We start from the raw sequence: 26087 nt of genomic DNA, 5'->3' as shown, positions 1-26087 counted from the left end.
ACCTGAAGCAACTGTGTGGTATTTCAAAAACATTTTGCCACATAGTCTCAGAAATGTTTGTACTTTCTCATCTTTAATTACTCTCTAAACACAGTTTTAAGCTTAAGGGGGGATAATCAGGACTTTTGAAATATGACATTGTGAAGAAGTCATTTGTGTGGCGCTAGAACCTCTTTCTCCTCACCCTTGAATCCCCCTTCGCACACCAACAAAACAATCACAACTAAATTAACCTGCTAGCTGGTAACAACACTATATACCGGTAAACTTAGAAGTCTTTTTGCCCACAGAGGGCTTGCTGACCATGGTTAGTCATCAATACCAAGTGTTAAGCTTTAAATATGTAGCATGTCACTACATACTTTAAATATGTAGCTTTAGGAGAGAGACCACATTTGGTTCGTTTCTCTATGAATATTTAACACATTTCAGATGTATAAATATTACTGCTTTTTCAAGCATCTTTCCATTTTGCCCTGTTTCCAAATTTCAAGACTCCTTACTCAGCTTTCCAACTTTGCAAATGTAATTACCACGCTGATCGGGTAGAAAAGAAAATAGCCACGCAACCCATGCATTGCTTGTTTTCCAGGGCTCTGGGCTTTACCTCGAAGCAGGACCAATAGAACACCAGTGGAGAAGTGGACACAGGCTAGCCTTAGACAGCTTCATTCACTTTCTATTAAACTTGACAGCTCATTTGCAAGTTCACACATTTTAAAAGCTAGAGTTCTCGGAACCCTTGCAGCCGAATCCTCCCAACTATGCAAATAGAAAATGGAGCCCAGAAAGCACCCTTGCATCGGGGCGCCCGCCAAGGCATTATTATGGCCAAAGACAGAAATTAATTGTCATTTAATGCTTTCTAGTAAAAGGACACTAGAAGAAACAGTAGGCAGCAATATGAAACAAGCCAGAAATTTCCATTAAGAGGCTCATTTGGAATTTAAAACTGCTCATTTCATCTGAATTCATAAAATCATTCCAAGGAAGAATCCCTCCTTCGAGCCACTGATGGGATGTTTCAAATGCTTTTTCTATATAAAGACGTGTTCAATCTGATAGAGCAAATGACATTTTTATAGCCCAGAAAGAATTATTTATTCTTGGAAAAGAAAAAAATCTCGGACATGTGACCAGATATGGGAAAAATATATTTAGGGGGTGACATTTTTTGGCATGAAATAGAAAGGAAACAGTTTTTTATGAAACATTTGGCAAAGAAGGATCTTAGAACTATTTCTAAACTTGTCCATTTGCAAAACCTCAGAGTCTGTTTGGCTTTCTCTGCTATGGGAGAAGGAAATCCCTTGACTGGGATGGGCTGAGTCCCATTACTTTGCTTCTCCTGATAGGAATTAGTTAAATTAAACTCCTGTTGGAATGTCTAGCCTGTCATCAGCTCCGCATAAAAATGAAACACATGGCATTCTAAGAGGGAACCAAAACCAGCCAATTCTCAGAAAATATTTGAATAACCCTTGAAGGTTAGTAGCACAATCATTCTCTCTCTGTGTCTCTGTCTCTCTGTCTATTTCTCTCTTACACACACACACACACACACACACACACACACACACAGCTTTAAATTTTCCTTCTGGAGTCAGTATAGAACAGACTCATATACCATTCTGATCTGGGTACCTTTCTTCAGAAGGTATGCTGCCCTCCTCAGTGGCATGGGCTTGGGGTCGAAAATTGCTGGGAAGAAATGAATTCTGCATATTTTAGCAAAAATACCCTTCTATGGGGTGCTAGCCAGGGCATTATTATTAAAGACATATGACAGTGGGCCAAAGAATAAGCATACCCTGACCTTCAATGTGGAAAATGTGCTCTTCCAGGTCAGTGAAGTATTTGCTTGCTGAGTGCTATGCCTAAACAGCCCTCCTTGAGTAAATGCCAAGCACAGGTAGATGCTGGGCAAGGAGGCAGCGTGGACATCACAAGAATGTACTGCCAGCTTTCACTCCGTTCTTTTCTCCTCCCAGTGCTTCTTTTTCCCCAGTGCAGTGTGGACCTTAAAGCCGTGCTCAGCGGAGATCGTTCAGGAGCCGGTACACTCATTCCAACTAGTAAACAGCTGTATTTGTGTCTCCTCCTCGGGGTCAACACAGTCTGTTTCTGTGTACCGATAGCACGGGCAGGCTTATTTACCGAACAAAGATTGCCGCACTGCAAAGATATGTTCTGTTTTCCTTAGGGTTGAGCGTGAGTCTAGTATTCCAAAGGTGGACAGAGCATGATTCGATAAAACCGTTCTGTCAGTGGGAAAAGCCTTCGTTTCCTCACCCCCTTTCTGGCTATGTGTTAATCCCCACAAAGGTGCGAGATCGTCACCAATATGAGGCCACATGTGCACAGTCTCTCTCCACACGTCAGAATCAACACTGTTGCCCCCAGTCTTCCAGAACATTCAGATTTTACTTTTGTAAAGTTTTGTGGGTATTTGTGTGTGTGTGTGTGTGTGTGTGTGTGAGTCCCTTCTTTTCACGGTTTCCAATTTGAAGTTGATGTCTTTTCAACTGCCTGTATATTACCAGTCTGACTCCTCTTGAAGAGCTCAGGCAACCCAGGGAAGGCAAAGGCCCACATGCTTGACTCCAAGCTCTTGCAGGGCCACTTGCCTCCATCACCTCCCTCTCTCCATGAGTTTTGGGGAGAGGTCAAGGGTCAGAGGTCGGTCAGTGCAGCTCTTCTGCCAGCAGCTGTCTTAAGTTCCGCACCTGAAACCCGAAGGCAGTGGAAATTCTAAGTTCACTTGCCAGTTAGAACGATCATCGGGAAGCCTACCTCCCTCCTCGTCACAGCGAGAGGTGTTGCTTCTAAAGCTTGAGGCATAATTAGAGAAAGGGAAGAAACTGTGGACAGGAGTCAGTGCCGAACCCTTACCGTGGCTGTCAGTACCAAGCGCTGGTGGTTAGCAGCTCAGCTGAAATGGACATTGCTAAGGCATTTAAAGCCGGGCTTCTCTTGACATATTAACCTGGAATTCTAACACGTGAGCTTAACTGTGAGACAAAGGGGAAAATGAGACCAATGAGCTTGCTTGCACTGTTTGGGGTGAATCATGTTTGCCTGCTTTTTACCTGATATGGATTATCAGTTTCTGATTCCCCACGTCCCTGCTGAAGATGAGATGTTGTGTAGCTGATGTTTTTCAACATCCCAGTGGATCTGTAGAAAATAAGGAACAAGCATAAATCAGTGAGCCCTACACAAAGTCCTAGAGGGGCTTGACGCCATCAGACAGGTGTATTAGGATGGCTGTGGGCTAAAGTCACCCACGAATAACTACGGAAAACTGATGGGGTTGGTGTCACTCACACTCCTGGAGACAAGCAATCAATGACTCCATTTAGAAAGGGTATTTTGTTTGGATCCTCTTTTCTGTGCTATCACTGGTAGGAAAACGCAATGTGACTATCTGCATGAATGGCACTAATTATTTTTAAATTTATTTTTATTTCATGTCCATTGTTGTTTTGCCTGCATGTATGTCTGTGTGAAGGTGTCAAAAGCCCTGGAACTGAAGTTACAGACAGTTGTGAGCTGCCATGTGGGTGATTGGAAATGAACCTGGGTCATCTGAGAAAGTAGCCAGTGCTCTTAACTGCTGAGTCATCTCTCAGGCCCTGGATGACATTGATGTGCAGCCCAGCCCCCCATTTCTTCTCCTGCTTTCTCTTGGGTCTTATATTCTCTGATGAGGAACCCACAACTATCCAGTCTCTCACGATTGGCTTCTGCAATGCTCTCAAGGCTCATTTGCAAAGAACAGTGGCCTTAGGTGCAAGCTTGCTTTGTGGTTTAATAAAAGAGCAGATTTGTGCCTCAACATCTTCATGATTAATCATTTTTTTGAGGATGATAAAACTTCAAAATTTACTGAAATTAAGTCTTTACTCTCCCCATACACATACTCTCAAGAAGCAATGTTGACAAGAACTGCTAACCCCTATTCCAGCAGGTCCATTTTATGACCATGGGAATGACTCTTTCTTTACCTGAGCACTGACTTCAGAGGCAGGTTGCCATGCAGGAGATCCACCCCACCACCGAGGCCTGAGTCCCTTGGCACCTGGCCATGGCTCTATTTCCAATTTGTAAATGGGGGGAAATGGTAGGCCCCATCTTGCCTGGTATTGTAAGCATAGCCTGGTTTAATGTAAGAGCTTGAGAAACAGCTTTCTGACCGCAATTTTGGTAAATGCAAGCTGCAGGGAATATTATAATTGTCTTATGGTAAACTCAGCAATACTAGAATTATATGGAAATGTTAAAGTCTAAATATCTTGCAGGATCGGCTAGTAATCATTACTGTCAAATGAGTTGAACTTCATAGATGATTTTAGATCTCTGCTCGCAGGGTGTTCTCTATTAAGGGGACAGAATGCACACAGTCATGGACATGCATATTACCATTTCCATGAATAGTGCATGGATTAGCAAACATCGAATACAGAAGCAGATGCAGCTTTAATGAGATGAATCATCCAATGTTACCTGCAAACAGGTAGCTTAAACAGAATGAAGATTGTAGGTGATCTGGCATTTGGCTCCCAACCGCATGTGCATGCCGGAGTGTGTAGCCTGCCCTTTCCCCTTGTCAGAGTAGTTCACTTTAGGGGAGAAAGCTCTTCAACCCAATCTGCAGATGCTGCAAATGGCACTCTGCCAAGATGGGAGAAGTCATTCACTCTGACTCGTCTGAAGCAAGTGTCCTAGGATGTCAAAAATGAAGTATTTATCGCTGTTAGGGGAGTGAGCTACAGAAACACGCCTTGCTTCTCACCATGGAATCACAACCATCCCTTAAGACAGGCTGATGCTGAGTGTGGAAGACCACAGAGAAGTTCCCTGTAGCTCCAAAAGACCCACACCATTTCCCTAGGCCGTAGCTTCTTATTTTGTCTCCAATTTCTACTGCAGGCTTAAACCTTGTATTTAGAAACCCTAGACTCTTGTTTGAAATAGTGTATGACTTACTTGAAAGGAGGAAGGTTCCACCTCTGTTAGCACATCAGAGAGCCTTACACAGTCAGAGGAGCTACTGTGCTCCTCTGCATCGCAGAGACTCATCCATCCCTAAAAGGTGATTTTTCAGTGAGCAAATGCGCAATGATAAAGGAAAGATATTTTTGATGACAGGGAACAAAAGGTAACCTTTTGCCTTTAAGGAGGGGCAGAAAAGGTATGGGAGCACCCAGTGGTGTAAGCAGGGAGAGCTCTTTGGGAAGGCTTCTTTCATAATAAAAACCAATAATTGCCCTTCTCTATGGACCTCTCTCTGAACCACTCTACACATATTCAGAATGAACTAGAAAAGCTCAGAGGAGTCCAGGATACAAGTGTGGAATGTATGAATTTGCTACTACACTCCATGGTTCCATTTTATTAAAACACTGATCAGTGGCCGCATAAATCTTTGTAAGAAGAATACTGTATTAAATAAGGACCAAGAAGAGAGGAAATGAATCAGCAAAGCTTGTCAGGGGCTAAGACACTTAACATTGCTTCATAACCGTCTAAGAGGACCCAGAGTAAAATAGCTCTAGTTTACTAATTTCATATAATAATTGAGTACAAACTAATTGTGATATGTAATGCATGCACAATAATAAATGTGTTTTCACAATTTATTTTCAACAATTTCTTTTTGGTCTTTGGGGGAAGTAAACATCAACCTTTGTAAAGAACAAAACAGCCTGGTAGACTCAGGTTCTACTTGGTTAGATCTTGCTTCTATTTTGATCATTTTGAAACTGACACACAGACCCCACCCACCTATTCATTATAATATTTCTCTTCTAGAGCCAGCCTAGGACAGACTCATATACCCTTCTGATCTGGGTGCATTTCTTCAGAAGGTATGCTGCCCTCATGGGGAACCTCGGTTGGCCTGGGCTCGGGGGCTCATAGTGCTGGGAAGAAATTAAACACGTGTATTTTATTAATAACAGCAAGAACAAAAAGATATCTCAGTGAAGTTAAGGACATTAGACAGTGGCTCAAAGAATATAAATATACTCTGACCTTCCCTTGACCTTTACCTCTCTTATTCCCAGAAGAATGTCTTGTTTGGGATTTGCACAGACACCTGTGTTTAAGCTGATTCAGAAGAAGCCCTTAGGGGACATCAGAGGAAGGGAGGCAAGGGCAGCATCTCAGGAGAACTTTCTTTTTGCTTAGTGATTGTCTCTGTTTATCAAGGAGGGGTAGGGATGGAGTCCAGGACCTTGTACATGTTCGGCAAGCACTCTGCCACTGACTCATATCCCAGGCACACGTGACGAAATCTCTCGAGTGGGTCTCAGAAACACTGAAAGAGAAACTGAACTCCACCCTTGTCCTAAAACTGTCTTTGCTCTCAGACACCAACAAGTACATGTCTCCCTCTTCCATAGTGTGGCACTGGGTGCACTTCTGAACAATAACAACAGAATTCTTCTTGCCTTTCTCAATGTCACCCAATCTTAATTCATTCCTCATTGTTCAACACCACAGATATCATGGCCCCAAACTGAACATCCTGCCGTCTAGCCCTTCTTCTCCCTTAACTTTTGAAAATGTAACTTCTCTAGCCAAAGGTCTTACTCTCGGGGTAGTCTGTCTCGTGAGACTCCGTATTAGGGGAAGAGTTGAAGAGTTTTAATGGCTGGTGAGTCATTGTGAATATAAACGAGGTAGAAAGGATATTCCTCTGCAGGTCTGGATGGCTTCAGGGATGTGTTTAATCCTCAGCCAGGTCAAAGTGAATATCTGCCCCTGCACTCAAGAGGAAGTCAGACACCAAGATTGTCTCATAGACTTCTCTTTTGATACTGACCTCATTACCTTTTCATGTCTAAGACCCCTTAGAAGAACCATGAGAAATTTTAATTTAAGGTAATTCCAAATATGTTTTCTTCACACCATTAATGCTCTGCTATATTGGAAACTGTTGGAAATTTGGAGAATATACACCAGCATTCACTTCTGTTTGCTCTACTTGTGTTATATAACGTTTTAATGATCAGGGTTCATCAAGACATGATTCAGTGGGGATATTATAAAAACTCTGTGGATTATTTTAAATATTAAAAAAGGCCTTCATTCTTGCTGTTCGTTCATGATAACCATACCCTGATGCTCTCCACTTGTTAGCAATGGTTCATGATCACCAATAATAGTTCTTGCTCACCAACAATGGTTCATGCTCACCAATAATGGTTCATGTTCACCAATAATAGTTCTTGCTCACCAATAATGGTTCATTCTCACCAATAATAGTTCTTGCTCACCAATAATAGTTCATGTTCACCAACAATGGTTCATGCTCAGTAGACAGAATATACATTTTACCATGTATATACCTAGTATGAGCACTTTCAAGTCTCCATATAGCTTTTATTGCAAAATCCTGGTTTTTTAGTCTTTACCTCAACTGGGTTCCAGGATTGAAAAAGACAGGGGCCTCATTTCTTTGGGGTGTCACCACCTCCTGCTTCTGGCTGCTAGTATCATCTTGCCTGCTTCCTAACTCTCTGGCTTCCTAACTCTCTCTCTCTGAAATGGAGAAATATATACCGCTTTTCTAATTCGCCACCAAAGAGTCTTCACAAATCTATGCCATACACAGATGCCTAGTGTTGATTTTCTTAATTTTCATACCTTCTTGGGTCAAATCCATTAAATCCCTGGGTTGTTAATGACAAAAGGCCTAGAGTCTATACTTCAGCCAGTAAATTAGTTTTCTAAGGTTGTTGAAACAAAAATTAATTGGTTACTCTATTATCCCCCAACTTCCACATCTAGAACTCTGAAACCAAGGAGTTAGAAGAGATATGTTGCCTCTGAGACTGTTTTAGGGGGAGAATCCTCCTTTGCCTTTTCCAAAGATCTGGTGGCTTATAGCATTTCCTGGCATCCCAAGGTTGTGGTGACAATATCATAGCCTCTGTGTCTGTGGTCACACAAATCCTCCTCCTTCATGACTGTCTCCTCAGCTACCTCAATATCTCTCTCCCTCAATCCCCTGGAAAACAGACATTGCATTTAGGTACCCTGCTCAATTAACCTTGTATCTCCAAGGATGCTACTTTTCAATAAGGCCACCTTCATGGATACCAAGTGTTAACGATACTGACTTCATTACATCTTCTGGGAAGACAGCTTACCCAGGAGCAGACACTATGAGACATGGAGTCATCTCCAAGCAGAAAGAACTTCAAAGCATCTATTGCAGGTTCAAAGCTTACATCATTTCCCAAACTCAACACTCCTTTCATCCATACCCATACAACTAATTCATTCTGCAGGGTCCAGTGAAACACTTGGGCATCTGGTCCAAGCTGTTGCTGAGCAAAACTAAAGCACACAGGACCGGAGAAGACTAGTCATCCTTCATTACCACTCAGGCACTTTGGTCTCAGACAACACATGGATTCCTAAAGAACATATGACTAGCTACATGTTCCCAACTTACTTTTTTCTAGATGCTATGAATCTCCTTGTAAAAAGATCACCTTGTTTTAAATTCTCTTGCCATACTTCAATACCCTTTCTATTCACATATTATACTTCAGATAATCTTCCAAGAGAATGGAGTTTTCTACATCTTCACATACCTCTTGATTGCTCTGACTTTGGAGAGCAAGGAAACGCCCTGGAATTATTTGCTCCCATACAAACAATTTCCAAGGTCGCCAGTCTCCACTGAACTTTGCAATTTTTTCTGGTGATTTATTTTCTATAGGAAAAATGTTACTTCCTCCATTGTATGCCAAATTTTTTACATGTATGTGCTTTTCAAGATAGATAACACACACACAAAGTAATAAAAAAAACACACATCAGGGCACAGGCAGAAGATTGTAGAATTTGTTTTCCATTATAGCAGTCAATAATAATCTGTGTGGTATTTTTCATCTTCTGCAGTATGAAAATATGGATGGGTAGGTGGATGGATGGATGGATGTGTGGGTGGGTGGGTGGGTGGGTGGGTGGGTAGGTAGATAGATAGATAGATAGATAGATAGATAGATAGATAGATAGATAGATAGATGTAGAAGTAAATAGGCAAACAGAAAGATAGCAGACATTACTTCCTAATCTTTAATTATTGTAACAGTTTTTCTGTGTAAGGACAAAGAGAATATCACTGAAAAATAATAGTGGGATGATTAATTAGGCATGACAATGGAAATATATTTTATAAATATTTTGCTAAGTCAATAGGAGAGGAAGTGATTAGTGTGGTGGCTGTTTTGCCTTATGCTGCTTTCAAAGACCACTGAAATTCCTCATCGGCGGGAACCATCTGACATGTTTTTCATTTGGAGGAATGCTCTATTCTAAGTTCCACTTCTTCCTCAATTTTCAGTGTGCAGGGTTAGCCTCTGTATTTGAATCACCAGAATGGCATTGTATACTCAAGCAAACTCTGAAGATCATTGGGAGGAGGGGTTTAAATTAACCATCTGAGTTTTTCAGACTCCCGTTTAAGCCATTTCCAGTGTGTGGATGCTTGGTCACAAGACATCCTAGAAGTAGATAGGACCACAAGTTGCTTGTGTTATAAACAACAACAAAAGATTCACCTACTTAGCAGTCTTGATAGGAATGATCAGTAAATGCATCCATTAATTGTTTTTAAATTAATATATAATTTTGTCAGGAAGAATAAAATTAGGTAGAACTTTGATCTGAGATGGGAAGGGAAGGAGTCTCTTTCCAGATCTATGATAGTTAACACCATTCCCCTCCAGAGGCACAGTTCCAATCACCTAACTTCTGCTTTCTAGGTCCATCTCCATGTTCCTGTTAGAGACATGCAGTCCAGATACCTGCTGCCCAGCTCCTAAAGCAGGGATGCATATAAGGTGAAGCCTGAATCTACAAAATCCCATTACCTGTAGAGTAGTATGTAAGTTGAGCTATTTCAACTTTTCATCTCTGAGATGGCCAGTGTAGATCAATTGTTGCCGTATGGACCCTAGGCCCATGCTGTGAGCAGTCAAACAGGGATCTCTGACATTTTAGTTTCAGAAGGACTAAAAAGACATTTCTGAAGGTTGTCTGGTTAGTGACAGAAATAACTAAGTTGCTGGTATTCTCTAACAACTTCCCAAATCTAAGTGCTGCTCACATTTTGCAAAATCTACTAGTGAAGAATATGACTTAAAACATTTTCTCTGTCATCCTGATAATGTCACGGTTAGTCACAATTCCATCGTGATGACAAAATATCTGGGTGAATCTGCTTACAAGGGTCTGTTTCAGCCTACAGCTATGCAGCCCTGTTCTTGCCTTTGGCCTGTGTTGACGCAGAACAGCATGGGATGGAATATGTGGTGGAGGAAACCTTTTTAAATCCCAGAGACCCAGAAGCAGGGTGAACCAGGGGAGCAGCTAGGTGTCCCACTGTCCTGTGCGCAGACACTTCCAGTGACTTAACTTCCTCCCACCTGGCTCAACTCTTCAACCTTTTCTACCATTTCCCAGAAGCACCACAGGACAGTGACCAACCTTTGAGCCTGTAGACCCTTGGGAAATGTTTAAAGGTCAAACAGTAAAGTGTTCATTTGCGTGGACGAGGATGTATTTCAAAACAGATAGAAGGAAGATGGCTTATGGCTCTAAGTGACTGGGGTGGGGCCACATCCTCACAGGGAGGCTTCCAGTCCTCCAATTCAAGGCTCTACGCAGTGAGTGACACCAAAGAGAAGCTCTCATTTAATATAAACTGTATGTGAAGGAAATTAATATTTAGACAAAATGTATATTGGGGATATTTTTCCTTTTGATAAGATTCAAGTCGATGCTTTAAAATATCGGATTATATTCTCTCTATTTGTTTCTATAATACTTATAATCCACTGTTTGTCTATTTTTCAATAGCATAAAAGTATTCTTTGATAATCAAAATCTCTTGGCAACAGAGGAAGTGAGCCACTAGTTATATAAACTATAACACCCCCAAGGATGAGATAGTGAAAGCTGTTACCTCCTAACGTTAAATGCTTAGCGTTGAGTGCGCTGTATCTCTCCCAGCTCCCTGAAGATTACGTAAGTTTTACTGTACATGAAATGCTGGTGTCCTGCACCCCCAAAACCACCACCACCACCAACACAGAGTGGATTGTGAGAATTCTAAAACTGAACAGAGCCATCTGGAAGATGAGTCATTAGACTAAGTAAAAGGAAAAAGTGAGAAAGTCATAAAGCACTCTCCCAGAAAACTCAGTATCTGCACCATGGCCTGTGTTCACAGGCCAGAAACAAGGGCTTTTCACTCTGAGAACCCTTCTCCCAAAGCTGCAGAACCATGATCATCATTCGTCAGGATGACGAGGGCCATGCTACTCGAGGCAGGCGAGGGAGGCCCCGATTCTAGCTTATTCAGAAAACTGAATGTGGAAGACATTGCAGAAGGAAATACCGTACTAGCCCACACAGAGGGCTGCGGAGCATGAGGGGAGATTCCTCTTAGAAATGGGGAGCAGGTCAAGGAAAACGCTACATCTCCCCCCAGCCCCTACCCCTTTTTGCCATATTGGAGTTCAGACTGGGTCTTACACATGCTAGGCAAACTCCCTACCACTGAGCAAATTCTCAGGAAGTTTCCCCCATGCTTTTAGTTGAGACAGGGCCTCAATAATTTACCCGGGCTGGTCTTGAGCTCATTCTGCTTCCTGAACTGGCTTTGAACTTGAAATTCTTCTGCCTTGGCCTCCCAAATATCTGGGATTATAGGCATATAGCACTTATCCAATACTCCCTTTCTTTGTTGATTCTATAGACTTATCAGTGTTTACTGTATGTTCCCTGAACAAAATTCTATGTGTTTATACTAGGAAAATATACATTACCACACAAGAAAATAAAAGAAAGGGGAATAAACAATTTCTGTAGTCTCTCTCTCTCTCTCTCTCTCTCTCTCTCTCTCTCTCTCTCTCTCTCTCTCCCCCTCTCTCCATCTCCATGGGGGCCAGAGATTAAACCAGAGTGTCATTCCCACAAATGTCCTCCTCTTTTGACATAGGATTTCTCATTGACTCGGGGCTCACCAACTAGTTAGACTGACTGACCAATAAGTCATAGGGCTCTGTCCGCTCCTGCCTCCCTGGCAGTGGGATTACAGTTCACGCCATTACCCCTGACATTTTTATATGGTGAATGCTGCGGTCCTGACCTTGCTTCTCCATGCTTTCACATCCAATGCTTCTCTAACTGAGCTAATCTCCCCAACCCCTTGTTTTAAGGGTTTTTGTTTTGTTTGAGGCATGCTTCTTGTTTATTTGCTTGCTTGCTTTGTATTTGCTTTATGCTCCACAGCTCAGGCTGACCTCAAACTTTATGCAATCTTCTTGCATTTCCTTCCCAAGTGTTGGGATTGTAGGCCTGAGCCACCAAGTCCAGCTTTCATGCGTGGATTTCTTGCCATACTGTATTACAAATGTCTTCTCATCCTCACAGCAACTAATGCAAGGAAGTGTCCATCTTGTTTTACAGTGGAGGGAGGAACTATGGGAAGGCCCAGCTCTAGCAGGTGACATCTTCTCTGAGAAGGCCCTGGTGATGCTCCTGATTAGTGGCTGGCACCATTCAGTGCTGGAGATGCCATTGGTCATCCCCACTACTTCCTCACAGGCCAGACAGACACACCACTGGGGTTCGTCTCTAGGCTGTCTTTTTCCAAAGCATCAAAACATTGCAACTTAAGGCTCTTCTTGATTAACTGTAAGACACCTATGAGGTCTCCTAAGAGCCTGGTTAAATGTCAGGCATCTTAATTTACTGTCTTTCTGGTCTTAGACACACTACAATAGAGTTTAGGATTAGGAATGGCTCTCTGGTTTACATAACTTGTGTTGCTGAGCTTCGATCTGTAAGGCTCTGGTGAATAAAGGAGACATTTGGTTAACCAGATTTAGACACGACTTTGCTATTTGACCGAAACTAATCTGACATTTCCATAGTTGAGACTGTAAGAAGCGTCTACCAGTGTACATCTAGAGTCACTTATGTTTCCAGCATCACACATAATGGCATGTGCAAACCTAGCAAGAGAATTCTCAAGACAATTCCCAAACATTTTGGTGGGAGAGAGGCAGGTTGTTTGTTGATTTTCGTTGGTTTTGGTGAGCTAAGATCTCGTATCTAAGAGGCAGGTAGGTAAAAATCTTTGCCTAGCTGACAAAGGTAGGAACCAGGCTGGCCGGATTGCCTCCATAAATCCAGCAACTTCTTTGGGAATCCCGGTCACAGGCTCCTAGAAAACCTTGGATTTTTGTAACAAAAGACAGAACCTTGAGCCCACTCCTGGTCTGGCCGAGTAGATGTAAAACACAAGTACTATGCTTTATGGGACTATATTTTAATTTTTAAATTGTAGTCTCTACCGAAGTTATTTTGTCTGAGTTTACTAAAAGTCAGCTAATTACAAAATGACACACGTGAAAATTGGGTTTGTCACTTTCTAGCCCCAAATCCAAAGCCTCTACTGACTGGTTTTCTATGTCAGCTTGACACAAGGTAGGGTCATCAGAGAGGAAGGATCCTCATTTGAAGAAATGCCTCCACGATATTCAATTGTAAGACATTTTCTCTGTAATCTGTGGGGGAGGACGCAGACCATGGTGGGTCGGTGCCACCTCTGGGCTGGTGGTCCTGAGTTCTATAAAAAAGCAGGCTGAGCAAGCCAATGGGCAGCACTCCTCAATGGCCTCTGCATCAGCTCCTGCCTCCATGTTACTGCCCTGTTTGAGTTCCTGTCCTGACTTCCTTCAATGATGAACAGCAATGTGGAAGTGTAAGCCAAGTAAACCCTCTCCTCTCCAACTTGCTTTTTAGTCATGGCGTTGCATCATACTTATAGTAACCCCAAGTAAGACAAGGCCACATCGTAAGGACCAGCTAAGCATTAAGTCAATTGCATTCCCATGATTGAGTCACTTAGGCAAGTATCACCTCCACCCACAGCAGAATCCCAGACGAACGCTAGCCACTAATTCAAAATGGCCATCTGTGTGTTTCTGGAGTTCAGTTCCTTTCCCTGAATCAGCTATTCATCTTGCTTTATGTTAAAATGTGGAATAAACATTATTTCATCATAAAACAAGCAAACCAGGGTCATTTTAGGATATCATATTTTGTTATATCATGATTCAAAATTACCTTGATAAAAGGAAGGCTTGATTCCCAGTGAAGACACAGTGGTTTAAAGAACTTGTTAAATGAAGTCAGTTTCTTTATGTATTTCTTCTCTGTCATGCACCTAAGACCTGGCAAAGGCAAAATTTGGCAATTTAACAACAAAATTGTTAATTTTTCCTTAATTTCAAAATAAGAAAACATGGACCCAACCAAGTAAAATCTGCTCATTATACATGCAAAGGTCCCATAAAATACCAACAGATCAGTTTGCTAAAATTCTTCTGTGTCTACTTCTACCTATTATCATTATGACGAGATAATATTGACTCTGCATCAACTTGGATAGCCGCTGTGGCTACGTAAACAAGAGGATCATCAAGGAACCTGTGGACTTCCTTAATATTTTACCCAGTTTTCAGAAAGGATGGAAACATGTTTTGCTGAAGGTCCATAGATCCCATTAGTGCTGACTGAAGCAACCCATCAGTAACCATGGAAACAGGGTCCAGCACTGAGAGGAGTTGTGCATGTGTGCATTCTTTTGATGCTATTGCTTCTGTGAAGAGAATCGGTTCAGGATTCCTGATGTGACCCAACACACTCGGGTTCCCTCTCCCTTCACACTTTTGTTGATTCTCTGTAATCACCACACTGAGTTTAAATCAGGGCGACCAGGTGCTGTACCCTCAGGACCCTGTGTTCTCTCCAGAAATTCATCTCGTATTTAGAGATGCATGCTCCAATGTCCTAAAAGTGGACTCTCCTCCCAGACACATTTCTCTCCCTTCTATTTCTGCAGTCCTGGTCTAGGGCCAAACTCCCATACTATATTTATGTCATTCTATTTTTCCCCGTGTCTCTTTTCATAAGGTTTTAATATATTAATACTTACAAAAACATTTTAGAAAACAAGTAAATAAGCACTCTCATTATGCGTTAAACTTGTATCATCTATATGTGTGTGTGTATAGATGATTAAGTGTAGTTTTCAAAGCTGCATGTATTCTAATACAGCAGTACAAAGTTCGTATCAAGCAAACTTTATAGATTATGTATCTATGGAGCCTGGAACCTCTAAAAAGGGACCCATGAAAACTTGGGTAATTTTAAACTTAAAGTCAAATTATAATATTCTATCTCTCCATTGGTAAATAAACAGTGAGTAGCACAAAAAGTAACTAATACATGGTCACCATTAAGAAAACACATGCATCATAAAGACAAGATGAAGTGGGAAGGCTTGCCTCATAATGAAAACACATTTATTTAAAAGAACACGTTGAAAAGACATCAATATCTTCAGGCAAGGAGCTGATAAGCTGTATTGGGTTTTTTGTTGTTGTTGTTGTTGTTGTTTTTGTTTTGTTTTTTGTTTTTTTTTTTTGGTTTTTCGAGACAGGGTTTCTCTGTGGTTTTGAAGCCTGTCCTGGAACTAGCTCTTGTAGACCAGGCTGGTCTCGAACTCACAGAGATCCACCTGCCTCTGCCTCCCGAGTGCTGGGATTATAGGCGTGTGCCACCACCGCCCGGCCTGATAAGCTGTATTGAAAGGAGGGCATTGGGGACTGCTTCACGCTGTGTTTCTAAGAATGTTTATTATTTTAAGAATCTTCGAGAACATTTATTATTTTGAAGAATTATTAGCAGGATTTCCAATTAGGAAAAATACATCTCACGAAAGATGAGCCAATCATACCAGTTTGTCAGTCAACAAACTTTCCCAACAAAGACCTACCCAGTTAAACCTGACTCCCCTTAGACCCAGGGCAGTGTCTGGTCCAAGGTTGGCACTCTGTTAGGGTGTGGTGTTTAGATGCTGATGGGGGATAATGTGAAATGTGTACTTAAAACACGGAGAAATGTCCTGAAGACAATGTCCTGACAAATTGTTGGAGGGAGGGGAGGAGGCACAAAGGGAGAGAGGGAGAGAAGGCAACCAAAAGATTATTATGATAAACTATTAAAGATAAAAACAAGAATCCCAAAGGCAACAGCAGCAGCAGTATTACATGTAAGATAGCAATCACAACTAATACTCGTGATGACTGTAGAGTTAAGTTTGGTGAAGATCCTCTTAGACATCCTACCAAAGTTGTTCTTCCCAAGCTTATGTGTAAATAAAATTGAGACTTGAGTGATTAATCTGCTCAAGGACGCTCTGCCAGAATCCGCACCCCCACCCCCGGTTGTAGGTAGTGGGGAGGTGTTCTATCAGAGGGCATGTATTTTGCACTCTGTCATAGGGCTCCAACTGGAGCTGCTAGGGAGCCACAGTTAGAAGCTTTGTCTAGTGCAACCCCCTAATTAATACAAGTAAGTGGCTTAATTACCCATGACCACTGATCACAACTACAAACTAGAATATCAGCGGGATGGTGCTCTGTGCTTCTGTTGGGTTATAGCAGGTGAGCATGATTCACAGCTGTTAACCCACAGAAGACTGAAGTGCAGCGTAAATATTAAAGGAGAAACGCTCACAAATAGATCTGAGTCTTTTCGTAGAACTCATCAAAGACTCATGGCAATTGCTTGGGGGATAGATGCTTTTGGTTAAAATATAAAGTGACAGCACGCTCTTATATGTGATGATTGCTTAATGTGCTGAACATATCGGGATAGGCAAGGTGCTGAGCCAGAAGCAGCGAGACACTAAATGGTGAGACAGAAAACAGAGAGGAGAAGACGGAGATGAAGGAAATGAGCATCCTCCCTTTGCTGAATGAGCGAACAGAGTAGCTGATCTATGGGGAGCGAAGCCCTGAAAGGTGGGTAGGGACTGAGGGGGATGGCATGTCAGAAATCTCAGTGTTCAAGAGGCTGAGGCAGGCACATTTAGAGTTCAAGGACAGCCTGGGCCACATGACTCTGGAAAGAAAGTGGGGCCCAAAAAGGGAAGAAAGATGTATGCAGTTTGGAAAAATCAAATTCATATGTCTAATCAAAATTAAATGTCTGAATTTGAGGAAAAATGGAGCTCATAATAATATTCAAAAAGATCGGTAGGACAGCCAAACTGGAGGGAGGTAGAGAGCATGGGTACTGCAAATGGAGAGTGAGCTGGCGAGGTGGGAGAATTTGCTAGAAGCTTATTCCTTAGAAGAGAGTCAGTAGAAGAGAGTCAGACTAGCCAAGGTGGGTAGGTTTTAGGAAGAACCCTCTGGTCACAGGATAAAGGACAGCAAAGAAAGTCAAATTCAACACACCCACTTGAGTTCTCAAAAGCAAGCCATCAAGCTGACCAACCACTTACAGGCTCACCAGAACCACATTCAGAGAGCTAGCCCTACAGATGCCACAGCACTCTGGGAAGTAATCAGTCCTGAAGAGCTGGCTTCACCCTGGGGCTGGGAAGACCCTTAGCTGTTTTCCTTTGGTCTTCTTACACTCATTCACTGTGGAAACATATCCCACATTCAATAAAACACATCAATTTGTCTCAGCACATCCAAAGATGGAAAGCTATGCCCCTCTCTCCCCAGAATGCCTAGCACCATCTAAAGAGCCCAGACCCAAGGAAAGGAGAGGCAACACCAAGAACTCAGCATCTTTCCAATGCTCAGCTTCCGCTGGCAAGTCGAATCCATGAAAAGCTGATTGCTGGCACCCTGGGGCCCTCCCAGCTGCCCAGCTGTAATGAATGGTATTCAGGACAGAGAGCAAATATCTTAGTACCTCGTAGATAATGACATCTGATATTTGTTAGCAAGCAGGTTCTGAAGACACTGAAAAACGCTGCCATTTAAGTGTTAGGTGTCATGTGTGTGGCACAGCAAGGGAAGTTTAAAGGAAGGAAAATGACGGGAAATGCATGGCCGTGGTGCTACCCGTTTCTGTGGTTTATACACTGCAGCCGCTCCCCTGTTTCCAACCTAGGGTCTGGGAATTCAAGGAAACAATGTGAATGTCTTATCCTGTGACTATGCGATCTATTGATTTTTTTCCTTGATGCTATGAAGACAGTTGAACTAGAAAGATAAGCATCGGAAAAGAAATTCTCAAATGATGAACTTTACCATTTACGTTGTGAGTGAGGCACACTCTGTTTTAAGTCTCCCAGATTCTGTGCATTGATAACTAGGGGGAAATTAGTCGGAGGGAACAAATAGAAGTCCTCTTCCTGCTTATTTGAATGTGCTTAATTAATAAGTTGGGTTTTATTTTCTCTTTCTCTTTACTTCCTTTAATGTTTCCTCAAAATGCTCATAGATTTAGACTGCACTGTTCACACGCTCAAGTTCTAGCTCGTTAAAAACATATCCAGTGGGCAGGACACAGGGGTGCACACCTAAAAAATTCAGGAGATGGAAGCAGCAAATCATAAGTTCCATGATGGGCTCTTACATAGTGAGTTCGAAACCAACCGTGGCTACATTGGTAGACCTTGTCTTAATGAATGAATGAGTGAATGAATGAAATAATGTGGTAGTTTCTCCCTTCCACTGTGATGGTATGAACTCAAGTCTCCGCCATTTCAACTATTAAAATTATACTGAACCTCAGAAAACCAGTTGGTCTTCCTGACTACATCAGGTACTGTTTGGGCAGCATGAAAGGAATGGTAAGAAGATGCCTGTGCTTCTGGGGAGGGGACACTCAATATTAACAGCATCGTCATTGCCCTGCCTTTAGTTAAAGGAAAGGAACCGGTTCCAGGTAGTTTTGTGATGAAGGAAGAGAATCTTTGGGGTAACTCCAACCCCACTCATTCAGAAAGCTTCCTTGGAATCCGGTCCTCGAACCCCAAAGGGTCCCTTTCTAACTGTTTCTTAGCACCTATCATAGGCCAGAGATAAATTCATTGTCGAATACCATCCTGCAAAACCTGAAGGGTTTTCACGCCTCTAAAAATACCCCCCCCAAAGGCAATACAGCTGCTTCGCGTGAAACTCGTTCAGAATGGACTGCAGAAGCTGTCTTCCAAATGGTACCAACCACTTCAAAACGCAGTGCCCACGTGAATTAACAGGATGTCATTTCCTAGAGTAGTAGTACCAAAGACTAAGAGAAGCCAAAGAATTACACATGGATTTTCATTTGTTTGTTTGTTTGAATTGAAATGTAGAAAGTAATTCATATATTCACAAAGCTCTGACCCTTACTTCACCACCACCACCACCACCACCACCCCCATTGATCATAGCAGCTTTGTGGCCAGGTTACAGAGTGGTTTATAGCAGCTCTATCACCTTGTGGCTGGGTTACAGAATGGTCAACTTTTCACTTATATTTGTGGATTGTTTTGAAGCCTTTCCTGTTTTAAATCCTCTTATAAAATCCATTTCATGGGTGTCAGCGGAGTTCATGTATATATGACCTGGAGGTTCAAGTTATTGTTTGGGCCAGGATCTAAAAACATCAAAACAAAACTACAACAAAAACACCGAAGTTTTTTTTGTTGTTGTTGTTACATTTTACCATGCATTGGTAGCAAACAAAAAAGAAAAGAAAAGAATAGCTTTGGGGGTGGGGTAGGGAGATGTATTCTCAAATGATAATTTTGCTAAATTATTTGGAAGTTGAGCAACACAGGGCCTAATTACAAGGGACAAAGGCCTGTAATTCCAAGGCGGCCACAGTTGTCTGGCAGAGAGCAATTCCTCAAGTGATTTACTTAGTCTCCGGGAGCTTGTGTTTTACAGTGAAAGGTTAGTTTCATGGGGATTATGGCCCATGGTTTTTGGTCATAACAAAGTAAAATGTTTTCTCCACTGTGTTTGGTTTCCAATCCCTTACATTTTTTTCACATCCGCTCAAAATTCCAGTTGAAAATGACCAAAAGGAAAAGGCAAGGCTTCCACTGCCTGCTCCTAAAGGTCTCTTATCTTGGCCTCAAAATCTCCCTGCTGTTTGCTGTGCTGTTCTTACGGGAAGTTAGGACAAAGATCTGGTCACCATGGTTATCTTGTCCTCAGAGAGACAACAAATCGGGCATTCATATCTATCCTGGCTAATGAGGAGGAGGAAGAACAAGATTAAGTTTGTTTTTCTTGCGATTACCTTTGGGCAGGGCTCGTGGTGGTGTGCCCTGTCTGGTACTGTCTTCCCAGCAGCCCCACCAAATGAGCAGGTGGGTAGACCTGACTTCGTGAGGCCTCCGTGCAGTTCATCACAACTGCTCTGTTTCCAAGACAGTGATGATTATGTCTGACTCTACAAACAGCTACGCTGCAGGCAGCTGTACAGTTGACAGCTTTTTATCTCGGCCTTTTTTTTTTACCTCCCTCCCTTTCTCTTTGTGGCCTGGTTCCCACTTGAGACCCAAACAGCTACATTCTAACCAGAAGAACAAAGCAAGAGAGGCTAGCATGGTGCTTCCTTTAAAGACCATAACCTCTTAAAAACGAAGCCCTCATGACTTCCTCGCAGGACCACAGGGTAAAATTTGGTCACAGAACCTGAGAACTGTAACTGAACCCTGGGTAAAGCCGTGTGTCTGGCTACGATATCTATAAATAAGGAAAGAAGGGGAGGTTTGGACATCTGAGGATGTTGGCTTTCCCTGCTGCATAACCTAACTATATTTGAGAGAAGAATTTGGGTGGTGTATTACTAGGGCTCTGTTTCCAAACGTAGAGGAAGAACAAATGTTGGGCCATCTCAACCACTGAAGGAAGATTCCTCACCTTGTCAAGCGCTGCTCATTTCCCACGAAACCTAACACCTTCTGCTAAGCTAATCATAGCCAAATTAAGCTCATCACTAAGCTATCGAGACGAATGTTCTTGAAGCGGGGCACTCTATCCCTCTGCCTGCGTTTGGTTTATTTACAGTGAAAAAGTAGGTTGAGGATAGAGTTGCAGAAAGCGATCTGGATAACGGTTACTCTGTATGCCACAAAACTGATAGCCAGACGCTGGAGAGAAAGAGAAAGAAAGAAAAATGTCCGAATCGCCTTAGTGTAGAGTGTCCTGACCTGAGCTCACTGAATAATTAATTGCACTTTATGCTTCATGTTGATTTTAGAGTCTCTGTAAAAATAACACCGACAAGCCTGTTTCTTTCATTTTTCCTGGAGCATTCTTGACAGTTTAGAACTGCAACCCCTTCCTGCTACTCCCCTAAACTGGATGCTGTTCCCCTGAACTGAATGACTAACTTTCAATACTATCAAATTTATTTCCTGATCCAACAGGCAGCAGTCAAGGTAAATTTCTGAAAGCCAGGATCTATTTAAGAGTTGCTCATGGACAAGCGTGCTGCTCCGTGGAATCTGGCAATCCATTCGTAGGGAGTTGGACTCCTTCGCAGAGCCAAGTAAATCATCCAGCTGCTTCCGGTTTATAACAGGGCTTACACATTGTAAGTCAGTTTAGAAGCGAACTGGAAAAAGGGTCATAGTTCACAACTGGCCTGTGAACTTACAAAAAGGAGAGCACAGAGCAATTATAAACGTTTGGCTGTCATTGTGCAAACGAGGAAAACCCACAAAGGTAGAAATTGACCTTCAGGCACCCACCTAATTAAACACTGGGATCTGGAAGCCCCAGTTCAGAAGAGTGTGCACGTTCTGGTTTTGCCACTTGGGGTAGCTTAGGATGTTTAGATGGAGTAAATAGAGCCTTGTGCGCACACCAGCAAGGGCCCAACTTGAGGACTGCGTATATATACACATACAGTCAGCTTATAATTGTTAAGTAAAGTAGCAATCAGCAATGAACAAAATTAACAACATACCAGTTTTTAGTTTTCCCTTTGGTCCTCAAACTTTTTCTCACATCAGTTAACTCACCTATTCATCTAAACACAGGAAGCCGCTGGCTTTTCCGTTATTTGAAGTGGCTATCGTGAGTCCTCGCACTTGCGCTCTGTGGAGTTGCCCTCAGCCTATGAGAAAATAACACTGATAGTCACTGGGAGAAACAACAGCTTGGATCTTTTCTTTTTTCATTGTGTTTTATGCCAGGTGCCTTTCTGTTGCCTACATTAGTTCATCCCATCTTCCCCTTGGTCCTACCCTATTTATGGCTGTGGAAACTGACAGTAGATCATAGAAGTAAGTCACTCTATGTCCTCCAGCTCCCAAGTAATTGTCACCGTATGCACTGTGCTGGCCACCAGCACAATAGAAGACGTCACTCAAAAGTGTTCATAGAGGAAGCAGTGAATTGAGCTCTGGTCTTTTCCTTTCCTGTTTCCTCTCTTTTTTCCTAGTTTAGCTCACTTGACATGTTTGTTTTTCTCAGTTTGTGGCACACTGCCTTTTTTGACCTAAAACTGCACACATGTATGTAAACAGTTACTCTATGTGGTAAGGGACCCTTACCTCATATCAGCTCATAACCATGCGAAATGCTATTGTTTTAAGAACTGAGTAAATAGATGAATAATTTCATAAAGCAAATACTATCTGTTGAATGCTGGGCTGCTGTTGGAGAACAATAGCCTTGCTCCGATACCAGAGACATTCTTGGCTCTCTGTCTCCTCCCTTTGTTCAAAACACTCTGAGTTTTAATATCTTACTGGAAGCAACAGGAAAGCAGTAGGTTACGTGGTCACTGTAGGGCTTTTTAAATTTTATTTTGGCATTTTGACAATGAGCGGTTATGCCCTGTAATCAAAGGAAACCATGAACTGGCTATCTCCTAGCAACTCACTAAAGATTATTCCCAGGGAATAATTTATGGGTCCGAGTGTTCGTGCGTGTAATGGGCAAGTTCAAAGCCAACAGATCCCACACTCACTCATTAACCGCTTTCAGTATCCTACAAGCACACGAACCTGTTTTGAATGAGATGGTTGAGCCAACGAGCACAAAATGTCCCAAATGGGCAACGCTGTGTGAAAGAAAGTCAAGGATTGGACCATTTTTTTTTTCCTGCTGTTGAAAATCTAATTACAGTTTGAAGTCACTAGTAATCATTTTGCCATTCTTCTGCTGCCTTTGCTGAAGTCTCTCCTACCTCTTTCAAGTAAGGGGGACATCTGTCCCACAGGGGCGGTCTGCGTCATAGCAACCTGGCCTTGGCTGACTTGTTCTCCCAGTGGGCATCTTCTCCGCCTGTGAAGTCTGGTGCACTGAGGAGATCCGTCAATCAAACCAGCTCCTACTCACTCCTAGGAAGCTGCCACTCTCAGATCCTTAATGAGCCAAAGGAAGGTGCAATCAACACAGATTTTATTCAGCCATCTGTGCAGTAAAGAAACAAATATGGCTTCAGGATAATTCATTCCATCTCTCCAATCCATGATTTAATCAGCTCTCTTTAAAAACTGTTTATGAGAAGAGAAGCCCTGACTGGGGAATTCATTTGAATGATGACCAAGACAAAGGAGGATTCCATATTTGAGATAATTTAACCACAACTCACACACGTGAACACTAAGAAATGTTCACTTTTTCCTAGCAGAAGAGGTAACATTTTAGGGTCAGTTCCACCCCTAAGAGCTGTCTGTGTTTAAACCCATTGACTCTTCGCACAACCCCGGGAAGTTGGCACCGTCGTCAGCCCTATTTCTAGAAGAGGGAACTCAGTCTGACTGAGGGCCAGCATGAGTGCCTTCCTTAAATTACCCATCTGGAAACAGTAGAAAGGCTTTGACAAAGCTGACTGGATTCCAGGTTCAACAATGTTGCTTATAATCTGGATCAATGGTGGGCAGTATGGTCCCCTCCTCCAATTGCTGTGTGGAAACCAGATGCTACCATTCCTAAAAATAGCTCAAATCTGGATCATGAGCATTTTTTTTTCTGAGACGCTTTTTCTGAGCTGTCTTCCCATGAAACAGAATGCACACCTAGTTCTATTTATTATGAGAGAGGCACAACTGCTTGCCTGCGGGCGGGTCACTTGCTGTGCAGCTCTCAATCTAAGCAGGCTAAAGGAATGTGCCTGACTTTAAGCCTGCCCAGTGCTGGCCAGGTCAGCATCATGGGCCGATGAACAGGAGGTACCGCTATCAAGAACAGCCCTCATTTAAAATTATACTGTTACATAGTCCACTGAAATTTATGAAGCAATTAGTGTGTGCTATTCCTTAACCGGACACTTACTATTCTTTGTACTGTCTCTAAGCCGTTTGTACTCAAGGGAAACGTGAATGCAGCCATCATTCCTGCATACTCCTAAAGGATTTAGGCTCAGTCTACATTTTAAGCCAATTGTATTTCAAATCACTGAGATTAAAACTTTTTTTACATACTACATAAAATACTCTTGAATCGGCTTTTCTTAAGGTACTCCTAAAATGTAACAGGGTTCTTCACTGTCCTGATAAGTCAGAGTCTACTGGAACATTTTATTAATGTTTATCCTGATTTAAAACTTTCAGTCACCCTTTGGCCCCAATTACTGTAGAGATTATACTTAATTTATTTCTTTAAGCTGAAGCAGTTTTTATTTTGTGTTATTTTATTATTTTTAAATTCTCCATTATTTTTGAGAATTTCATATGTGTATATAATAAAATATAATTGTATCCATCTATCCCTCTTTTTCCCTTCCAATCCCCTCAAACCCTTCCAACTTCTGCCTTTTTTCTTTTTTTTTTTTTTTGATAACCCACTAAGTCCAGTTGCTACTGCTCATGTGTACATGTGCGTGAGGCTCTCCACTGGAAAATCTACCGGTTACCATAGACTCAATAAAGAATGATTCTCCTGGGCCTTAGAAATGGCTCAGTGGTTATGAGCACTTGTTCTTGCGGAAGACCTAGCTTCAATTCTCAGCACCCACATGGTAGCTCACAGCCATCTTACAGCTGCAGTTCCGGGAGATCATTCTCTCTTTCTGGCCTCTACCGGCACACAGTGCACATATATACATGCAGGCAAAATACATAAAAATAAATGAATGATCCCTCCCTGCAGTTATTGTCAGAAGCTCTTCGGTATAGGGCAGGGCCTGGCTGGTTTGGTCCTGTGCAGTTCTTGTATAAATAACCAAAGCTGCTGTGAGTTCGTGGCGGAGTAGCCAAAAGACAGCATCTCACAGAACTCCCCGCTCTCGGGTTCTTACAGTATGTCTCCAGTGCTGCTCCTAGAGCCTTGGTGGTAGGAACATTAATATAGATTATTGTTTGGGGCTGAGCATTGAGTCTTCTATTTTTGGCTCTTTGACAAGTTATGCGCCTTTCCAGTGACCGCTGTTCTCATACCAAGGTTGAGAGCAGCCCAGGTGTGTGGGTATAAATGTAACCAGTGTTAAATGGAAAGCCAGTTGACAGCATGACCATTTAGCAAAATAGCAATAGCAGGCTCCACCCTAGGGCCTGTGACCTCCTCGGCCAAGGGTTGCCACCAGGATTACAGTACCAGAAATGAAATCCCCTCTTGGATTGGATGGAGCAGGTCTCTCATTCAATCAGAAAGCTGTTAGCTACCTAGAACAGTCATGACACCTCGACCTCTTGCCTGGCAGGCCTTTACTGTAGGTCTTTCCCTATTTGTTATGCTTTCCTTAGAATATTGAAGGGTAGTTTTTGGAGAGAAAAGTTACAGATTGCAGGAGACAGATTTAAAACTGAAACAAAGGAAATTTTTCTCGTTATTCCTTTTCTGTTTAGATAATCCTATCTTATGATTAATGTATCAAAATAAATGTTAAAACATTTGCTTTTAGTCTTAACATCTGCTCTCTCATTTTAGACAAAGTATATAACCAAATACCTCTGAAATTAACCATGATTAAGTAAATCATTTTATTTGCAAATATTAACATACATTGACTAGAAAACTTGGATGTCATAAAACCTATCATATTGGTTACTACTATTTGGCTTACCTTTTATGAAATGATTCATAAGGCCTTAATTTGCATTTTTAACACAGTTCCTTATCTTTTCATAGAATCAAATATTCTAAAGATGTGTTAAGATAAATTCTAAAATTATTCTTTGAGGTATTCAAGTAGAAAGATTTATTGCATCTTTGCTGTCATAAAACGTGTTTTTGTAAAAATTTTAGGTAACAGGTTCTGGGTGCTGATGAAGTGGGAAAAACTAACATAGA

The 26087-nt window shown here is 42.1% G+C and overlaps 1 protein-coding gene across 26 annotated transcripts in view; it reads left to right on the top strand.

Annotated features, from left to right (window-relative positions):
• Window positions 1–26087, top strand: part of Sorbs2 (sorbin and SH3 domain containing 2) — a 190283-nt gene that overhangs the window by 60149 nt on the left and 104047 nt on the right. Inside the window, exon 3 of one of the 26 annotated variants that reach the window (XM_057752483.1) lies at window positions 5815–5870. The exons of the other annotated variants lie outside the window; for them this stretch is intronic. The gene's annotated coding sequence lies outside the window, so the exon portion shown is untranslated. The remainder of the gene's footprint in view (window positions 1–5814; window positions 5871–26087) is intronic. 26 annotated transcript variants of the gene reach the window in all.

This window comes from Chionomys nivalis, chromosome 20, assembly GCF_950005125.1.
Source record: "Chionomys nivalis chromosome 20, mChiNiv1.1, whole genome shotgun sequence".
Taxonomy (NCBI): Eukaryota; Metazoa; Chordata; class Mammalia; order Rodentia; family Cricetidae; genus Chionomys; species Chionomys nivalis.
This window is presented reverse-complemented; position numbering and strand designations above follow the sequence as displayed.